General features: G+C 34.8%; 1 non-coding gene across 1 annotated transcript; it reads right to left on the bottom strand.

Annotated features, from left to right (window-relative positions):
• Nucleotides 1-446: 446 nt before the first annotated feature.
• On the bottom strand, nt 447-745 carry LOC150093372 (signal recognition particle RNA). Its single transcript, XR_016550466.1, has one exon.
• Nucleotides 746-10,053: the final 9,308 nt, after the last annotated feature.

The following is a 10,053-nucleotide window of genomic DNA, read 5'->3' as shown; positions in this document are numbered from 1 at the left end:
TATTGATCGAGATTACATAATGTTCTCCTTGCTTTTTAAAGTAAATGCAAATTAGTTTATTATGCATTATACAATTTGTTAATCCTGTGATGATGTTGCAATGTACGAAGTCAGTTTTATTCAATTATGACATACTTTCTCAGAATACGTCAGCAGATAAAACTCATCATATATAAGCAGACGGCATTTAAGCTAAACTTCATCAGTCATATGAAAACTACATAAAATATTTCACTTATAAGAGGGATATGCTGCCAACAAAACATCAGATTTCCAAAATATTTATTATCGTGCTTGTTTTAATGATAGCGTGTTATTAACATTAGATATAAATTGAATTTTATTACTAATTACACACGATCAGATTTTTTTAGTGTTCATAATTGCTATTTAATATCTGATGATTACTAAAAACACAAGCATAAAAAGAATATGAAAAATTTAAAAAAGAACTGGGTCTGAGTGTATTGAACTGGCTGTTACTCAACGCCTGTTCACAGACGCGATCCCACTACTGCACGACGCAGAAGCTTTTGCCTGCTGCGTTTCCGCCCTGGGCCGGTTCGCTTCTATTTAATTAACCTGGTAACTCTGAGCTCCCTCGAAGTCACCATATTAACGCCGTACATACTGCGGACATCCGATCGACACAGGAACATTGCGAAACAGAACTCCAGTCCTCAAACCATCCTCCAGTTCAAGCCTCCAAGCAGCTGGATTACAAGAGACCACCACACCTCCCGGCTATATTAACTTTTCTATTTCGCCTTTCGAGTATCGAAAACCTGCTTTGATATATAATAAGAGAAGATTATTTAAATGTGTAAAAGGTTTAATTATTGCAAATTCCAGACATTTTTATTTAAACACATTAAAAAACCTTGATTCAAATATTTTATGAGCTACTGTTATCTTTCGCTGACCAAAACCATTACCTTTCGTTGAATTGGAAGTTGCGCCATCTAGTAGGACTCAATAGCACTTTTCGCGCTATTTAAACAATATTTGACAAATACGTTATATGTATTCCAAATTGTTTATTTCATGTGGGGATTTTTCTTAATATTATCTCTTAAAATGGCAAGTGCTTTCTAACATGGTGTGCTATTAACAGCAGCGTGTTTACATTTATAAAAGGATATCAAATTGCATATCAGTTTGATATGCTTTTATTATTTGATAGCCTGGGAAAAAAGGAAAGAGATGCAATTTTTGGTAACAGACGAACAGGAACCCTGAAAAAACCTAATGAAACACAAGAAAGAATATCTGAATTTTTTTTTATGAATCCTATTCCCCCCCCCCCCCTCCACCATCAAAAAAAAAATCTGCCAATAATTAAAGATCTAAGAAAGAAATGCTTCAAATTTTTAGAAACTCTCTCTTTGAAGTCTAGGTGTGCTAAATGTTCTTCTAAAAAATTGATGGAATACAAGCAAACTATTAACACAGGCAAATTAAAACTTTTCATACTGATTTATTTCTTTATAATTTTCTGGTCATCCATCTTCGGGAATTTTATATCTGCCAGAAAGAATTGAATTACAGAATATTATTTATTCTCAGCATCAACTTTCATGTTTATTTTTTTCTGTTTTCTTTTTCACTTTTTTTCTTTTTTGTTATTGTTCTTTAAATAATTTCTGTTAGTCGCTTCGAAAGCTTTCTTCCTCATAGAAATGGGATATTTTCTACTCATACTAAGCAGGAAGACTGGAGTACAAAAGTGTTACTTCTTTTTCAGCAAGAGTGCAGCAAAAACTGAAAACTTGCTTACAAATCAAAGATCAAATCAGTTAACACCGACACACCGCATTTCAAGTATTATAGAAGAAGACGGAAAAATTATAGTTTTTAGAATGCACTTCTTTGGTGGAGCAGAAATGAGAGAAATGATTTTTAATTCGAGGTGAGTTCTACTACATTTGCGTGCAGCACTAAGTGTAATGTCCCATCAATAGTAGAGGTTTTACTCGATAATTTAGTGCTAAACCCACAAATACACTTAAGACTTTATGATGAAAATGCTGAAGTTTGCTTCAGAGTAGTCTTATCTTGCTTATCTTGTACATCAGTAGTCCTAAGTGTATTTGTTGTTTCAAATTCCACCTCATCGTTAAGAAAAACATGCACTGTTTCGTTCGACTTTGCACTCTGTGCTTCTTGCACGTGTAGGATAAAGCTTTGACGTATTATTTGACGTATTATACTTTGACACTTTGACCCTTATTGCGTTTCACGAGGAAAAAGAAAAAAAGTGTATGTGTGTGTTGCTCTGATAATATATCTATCTATATATATATATATAATGATAATATATACAGGGTGTTCGGGATAAATTTGACAGTTTCGTAAGGAAAAAGAAAATCTTCTTTGTATCTATTAAATTTAATGAATTGACAAAAAAACATTACAGGCAGAGTTAATCACAATACTATCAACAAGATTTACTCAAAATAACCACCATTAGCATCGATCACAGCTTCAATTCTGCTTCGGAACCTCGAACAAGCTGATGCTACAGTCTCCCTGGGAAGGGCCGCAAAAACTGTTTTAATTTTATCCATTAACTGGGCTTTTGTATTACTGGAAGTGCGATTGGTGTCTTTTTCAACTGCGCCCCATACAAAATAATCCATGGGGTTAAGGTCTGGGGAGTTTGGAGGCCAAACATTTGGACTGGTGAAGTCGTAGAAATTTTCAGACAACCATTTTTGACTTTTCCCAGAGGTGTGGCAAGGGGCCGAATCCTGCTGCCATACATACGGCCTACCATTGGCTACCCTTGTTATCCAGGGCTTGACTACAGTTAGCAACTCCACGAACAAAGCCCGAATTCCAATGCCAGGGTTCTTCAACACCTGTTCCTGCAGATTTGCGAGGAATTCTGCTGTACGAACGCAATCAGATCGTCTGCTAGGGATCTTTCTTCTTGCTACATCCTCGTAGTCACCATTGCAAGTCTCTAGTTCATGCCTGATTGTTTTTACTGTATTCAGGGAGCATTGGGCAGCAGTCGTAATATCCTTATTTTGATGGCGGGCACGAATCATCATGATACAAGTTATTCTCTTCCATGATTCAGGTGGGTTCCAGCTATCCATCCTTTCTGACATCTTGTATATGAATGAAGAAGGGTCCAAACTTTTAAATGAAGAGAAGTGTGTGTTAATACATGTAACTTACGGAAAAATATAATTAATTATAAATATGTCAAATTTATCCCGAACACCCTGTATATATATATATATATATATATATATATATATATATATATAATAAAACTACAACTAGCGATGGTACAGAAAGAATATTTCTGCTTCACTGCAAGTTTTCGTCGCAGCAATTTTTCAATTCAAGTGTACATAATCTCAAGTTTTCTACCAACAAGTTAGAACACTTAGAAGAAATGTCAGCATGAGAATATCGCCTTGCAAATTACAAAAAAGGCTTTGTTACGAGAAATCAAAAATGACTGCAAGACATTGGTAAATATTTACCCATGGCTAAACTACTTCATGAAAACTTTAAAATCTTGTATCCATAAATCAACATAAATCAACGAGAACTCAAAAGAATTCGTCAAGGTGTAGAACACGATTTTCGATCAGGGAGGTAGAAAAATAAGCATAGAACCAATGGTCAAAACTCGCATCCTAAATTCCGCAACTTCTGTGAGTAATCTGCACAATGATCAAGCTTCGACGGGAATTCGATCTCAACCAAGCCGCTCCTCTTCACGCGTGCTTTTTGCTTCTTTTAATGATCGTAAAAGTTTCTCCGGTCTTAATTTCCGTAAAGGTTCTTAGTACATCACTGAAATTATAACATGGCTTTCATAAAAGCACATTGCCTTCATGGGAAATAATCCCAAAAGAGTTATTTCCCATGGTAGAACTACTCATAAAAGATTATTGGCAATCCTCCTGCCATGATCAGAGCTTTAATAGCCCAATAACATCTTATCCCTACACTGTCCTCTACAGATAACGGGGAAGAAGAAAATCTTTTTTGCTTCGCTCCTTTAAGCCAGTCCTTATAAGGACTATAAGCACAGCACCCTTGAGATCTGAATACCGAGAATAAAAAGTTCCTTTTTAGGACCTCCAGGGTAACAAATGGCAATGCTGTAGCCAATGAAGTTTTAACTGAGGCTCGGCTATTGCCTTTACCCAGCCATCTTACACAAAGATGGTAATTGTGACGTCATCTGGAAAAGAGAGTTGACAACAATAAGATATTATCCCCATCTGAGACATCTAAATTTAACTTAATGATTGTTATGCAAACAAAAAGATATTGTTCAGATCAGTTTTTTCTACTGAAATGCAATTCTTTGTTAGAATGAATACATCATTGAATGATAGATGAAATTGTGGATGAGTTTTGATGAAATCAAATGAAGAAAGTCTAGAAGAAGGATTCATTTCAGTATGAACGGTTTTTGTAAACCTAGCATGAGGAGAACGTGAATATCTCTTCATAGTTTTTCTGAGGTTAACTAGGAAAGAGCCTTCTAAAATATAGTTTTAATATTGGAATAAAGTATCCCTCTTGCAATTACATGAACATTAGAGCATTGAATATTGAAACCTTTTTCATAAACTTATTAGAATAAAAATCTCATAGATGCCGTTAAATGTGTCACAAGGAGATTATGAGAGAGTCCATTTAGAAACTCATCAACACAAGACTGAAAACTCAATCGAAAAATTCAATTTGTGTCTTAGTTGATTTTTCTGATCCACTTGCTGGCTTCGGATTAGAATCCTCGTTTTGGCTCGGATGTCATTGATTAATTGTAGATGAGAGATGAATTTCACCCTCCCAGCGTAAGAACACAACCCCGCCTATCGGAGTGCTGAAGTGGTTTTAAAAAGTTCCGAGCTCAGCTCTAAAGCAGGGTTTACGGAATGTTAAAAAATTAAAGCGAATTAACCTTTTTTTTTTAAATGAATGAGATTGCTAGTAGTAATCCTTAGCCAATCCGCGATTAAAATATGCAAATATTATTTTATTTACATTATCCACAATCGGAAATGTCTGAAAGGCTTTTTGTCATTCATACCAACCCCCCCCCCCATTAGAAACGAAAAGAAATTTTCCCAGCATCCTTTTCGACTAATGACATCGAGTCTTTAACAAAGGTAACAGCATCAGTGTATTCTTGCAAATGTTTAAAGATTGCTAAACCACTAAATCAAAACTCCACTACTCGATGGGCGCGAAAAAAATGTTTAACACAAAAATATTTCGAGAGTTTTCTAGTTGAATTAATTCGAAACTCCTTTTTCTCCGATTCACGAGGAAAGTGACTTTCCTCATGAAAGGTTCTGATTAATATTTCGAAGTGGGTCTTCTGTTGACGTCTAAAATAAACTACTTTTACTTTTCACGCAGAAATAAACCTTCAGCTCGAATACTTGAATAAACGAGGTATAAGTTGAAACCTAGTCCATGTTCAATAACATTATACCTATAGCTAGTTCATTAATCACATACAAAATGCTTGTTGTGTTTCGTTATTCTGGAATCGATAAACATAAAATTACATAACCTTTCGTTGTTCTTTAAACCCATAAAATGATCTAAAGAATTTTTGCAATTGAACCCGAATTTTTATCTCTTGCTCAATATTTCCATCCAGAATACCCCAGAAACTATTCCAGAACTTCTTGTTAATGTGAATGAAGAAATGAATAGTTCTTGCTAATTTCTCTATCATTTGGTTTACCATGGATGGGAGGTGCTCTGCATGATGGCTAGTTGTTGTCAGAAATAAAATAAAAAAAATAATAAATAAATAAATAAATAAATAATATATATATGTATATATATATTGGTTGCCCTGCATCTTCATCGAGCTGTCGATAATCCCTTGTTATTCCATCTGCATGAGTTTTTGACCCACTGCATAGTTTTGGAATGTTCACGAAAGTAATAAAAATTGTCGAGTTCGGACTATTGAGCATATTAACAGTAAAAAGATTAATTTCGTTCTTCTTCATACTGTCTGAATCAAATATTTTTGGGTTAATTTAACTACGATTTTGTATCTGAGAAAAAATTGTAAGTTAAACAAGAAATAATAATAATACAGAGTGTTACAAGGTAAAATACCTCATTCAAAGACATTTGTAGAAAGAATCGGTAGACAAAATGCAGTCAAACGGGAAAGAGAATGTAGCAATAAAAAAAGGAAAGAAATGTTTATAAATGATTGATAGTGGAAATATGGCCCTGTGATCCGTAGAAAATTATCTTAATATGAACCGGAATTTCTTTGATTGTAAAATGATTATGAGTGAATGATAAACAAAGCCATTCGCTGAAGTTTATTTCGATCACATAAAATAATGTGGTGCAGAAACAAATCACGTAGAGGGAACAAGCAGCAAGCTGCTTCTTTGTATCTAATGTGTGGAGTCAGTTTCGTTCCTTTGTTTATACCGCATTGGGACTCACGTGTATGCAAAATTGACTATATTTTCTCGCTCTCAGCGCCATTTTAAACCTAACAGTCATTCTTGAACTATTTTTGTTGTCCAGTCTGCTCTCTTTTATCTCATAGCGATTGCTCCAAATATGCTAACGGAAAACGAGATGTGGATAGCTGATCTCGTAATCTGGTTTCATTAACGAAATACCCACTTGAGAGAATTTCGTGTTGTGGTTCTCTCTACAGATTGTTGTTAATAGGAGTGCTTTAAATTTAAACACATTGTAGAAAAGCTACAACATTTTTTAAAAAGAGTTCAAAAGCAACAAAGATATTGCCTTAATTTTGTAGTTAATTATTTTATTAATTTGTTCATGCACGAATCTGAATTTCAACCGAAATGGAAGAAAGGAAAAACGTTGTATACCATTGAGGGCTTCTCCAGCACTTTACGGGGGTCGCACCCTCCAAATGACTAAATTTAGAATGGAATGTAGCTGTTTATGACAATATTTGTGATCTACAAAAAGAAATTCATTCTAATCAGGTAAACCGGAAGCGAACTGCAATGAACAGAACAACAACGAAACGAATGCGTACATCAATTTGGACAAGAAATCTAACACAAATTTGTTTCTTACGGAACCTTTTATCACGTTTAAGAGAGAGAGAAAGAGAGAGTTTCTTCGAAATGCATCCCTTCCCCTCATTTTTCATCCGTTTTGACAAAATTATGTTTACCGTCTCTGAAGTGACTCCCTGAATTGGAGCTGACGAAGGATATCGTTGTAAGTAAACGAGAAGAAAGAAAAACGCCAATGAGGGAAATAAACCCTGCGGTCGCAATCAGTTTAACGCTGTGGTTAAACTGATTACGACAATTTATTCTTCAACTGTGATTCAAGTACAGTTAACACAATATCGATTGCACTTCAGAAGCATCCATCTTGAAAAAAACAGTATGTAAGTTGTTAAAATGCAAGTTTTTCTCTTAAAATTGTTCTGCTTTCCCTAAACTTACTCCTTCAGTTTAATCATACTTATAATAAAAAATAATACCTTACTTTTTAGAGAGCCTGCGTATCTCAGTGAATCATCATCCATAGCGCTAAGCTGCCTGAAGAAAGACTTCAGTTCAGTTCTAGTCAAGGACTAGAGGAATATTTTTTTTTCTTCTACCGGTTTCCGAGATAGTTGATCTCTAATGCAGGCGAGCGTTTTTTTCACCCGAAACTCAACTTTTTCGTCCCGTAAACTCAAGTAAATCTAAAGTAGAACCTACACTATTTCAGACAATTAATATAGCGTTTGTATTGGAAACCAGGAAATGGCGGTGCTTTTATTCCTTCATAGTGAATTAAGTGAGATCAGTTGATGGTTTTAATTTAATTTTCAAATCTGAAAATTTTCAGAAAAGTAATTTAAGGCTTACTATTTTAGTTTAGATATTCAGATAATAATAATAATAATAATAATAATAATAATAATAAAAACATACGTTTGTGAAAATTTATGTGAATTTGAACAAAGGATTCTGCTTTACAGTAGTTGATATTATTTTATTTTGCTATCATTTATACGTACAAAATTTGACAATGACAAAAAGAAAAAAACAAGTAATCTCATTTCATTGGTTGATATCGATTTACGCCGAAGCAACTCAGGCATGTTGAGGCCAGTGTGTAATGTCTGTTAGTTGCATGTGCTGTAATGGCCGATTTGTTGGATAAAAAACCTGTGTTTTAATAAAAAAAACCTGCCACCCCCGTATGAGACCAAATAATTCATCTTCATTTGAAAAGAGCTGAAAAATAGTTATGTGCGCCCTACACGGGATTCGAACCCTGAGCTTTCCAGCCAAAGGATATCGTCGAAAACTGCTGATCTGAGAAAGCGTTGCATAAAACTAACGGATACGGGTCTGACGAACGACCAGATCTTCAAATTTGGTTTACTGATTTAAACCGGCCGAGGTGGATGAAATAGTGAGAGCAAATTGCACTTCTCATCCATGTTATTCAATGGGTGGTACAGAATCGTATCCAGATTAAGCTGGACATCTATAGACGTCATGGCCGGTTGGGGTGTTAATTAACGGGGAGGGAAAGGTAAATCTTACTCAGATGCTATTCAATACAGGAATATCAAAAAATATTTTCAAAATACCCTGCAGCATCACTGCAGTCCCCAAAAAAATGCCATCTTCATTTGTTCAAATGGAAATTGTCGTCAATTTTCTACTTAACTCTCTTGAAAGATAGAGCGAGATATTTTGTCCGTTGATGGAAAATTGAAATTTTCACAAAGCAGTATTTACTGAAACAATAAAAAGTAATTAAAAGGAACCAAGAGAACAGGATATATATATATATATATATATATATATATATACAGGGTGTTCGGGATAAATTTGACAGTTTCGTAAGGAAAAAGAAAATCTTCTTTGTATCTATTAAATTTAATGAATTGACAAAAAAACATTACAGGCAGAGTTAATTACAATACTATCAACAAGATTTACTCAAAATAACCACCATTAGCATCGATCACAGCTTCAATTCTGCTTCGGAACCTCGAACAAGCTGATGCTACAGTCTCCCTGGGAAGGGCCGCAAAAGCTGTTTTAATTTTATCCATTAACATTTTGTATTACTGGAAGTGCGATTGGTGTCTTTTTCAACTGCGCCCCATACAAAATAATCCATGGGGTTAAGGTCTGGGGAGTTTGGAGGCCAAACATTTGGACTGGTGAAGTCGTAGAAATTTTCAGACAACCATTTTTGACTTTTCCCAGAGGTGTGGCAAGGGGCCGAATCCTGCTGCCATACATACGGCCTACCATTGCCTACCCTTGTTATCCAGGGCTTGACTACAGTTAGCAACTCCACGAACAAAGCCCGAATTCCAATGCCAGGGTTCTTCAACACCTGTTCCTGCAGATTTGCGAGGAATTCTGCTGTACGAACGCAATCAGATCGTCTGCTAGGGATCTTTCTTCTTGCTACATCCTCGTAGTCACCATTGCAAGTCTCTAGTTCATGCCTGATTGTTTTTACTGTATTCAGGGAGCATTGGGCAGCTGTCGTAATATCCTTATTTTGATGGCGGGCACGAATCATCATGATACAAGTTATTCTCTTCCATGATTCAGGTGGGTTCCAGCTATCCATCCTTTCTGACATCTTGTATATGAATGAAGAAGGGTCCAAACTTTTAAATGAAGAGAAGTGTGTGTTAATACATGTAACTTACGGAAAAATATAATTAATTATAAATATGTCAAATTTATATTTATATAAATATATAAATATGTCAAATAAATATGATAAATATATATATATATATATATATATATATATATTTAAATATATATATATATATATATTCTTCAACTTTGATTCAAGTACAGTTAACACAATCTTTAGGATTAGAGCAGTCAACTTTAACAATCATACCTAGTCAATCGGAGAAAATAAAAGTCTGCTCAGATGTCACAGATGTCACAGCAGCATTATTAACTCAATTAAGGAGTCCAATTTTAGAACAAATGGAATAAATATTAAGTTTGTGGATAGATGACATGTCACAACGTCATATGCCTTTAGCTCAAATGG

Source organism: Typopeltis vanoorti, chromosome 24 (assembly GCF_054136105.1).
Source record: "Typopeltis vanoorti isolate ZY-2024b chromosome 24, IOZ_Tvanoo_1.0, whole genome shotgun sequence".
NCBI classification, from domain to species: Eukaryota; Metazoa; Arthropoda; class Arachnida; order Uropygi; family Thelyphonidae; genus Typopeltis; species Typopeltis vanoorti.
Note: the sequence above shows the minus strand (reverse complement) of the source record. Positions and strands in the feature narration are given on the sequence as shown.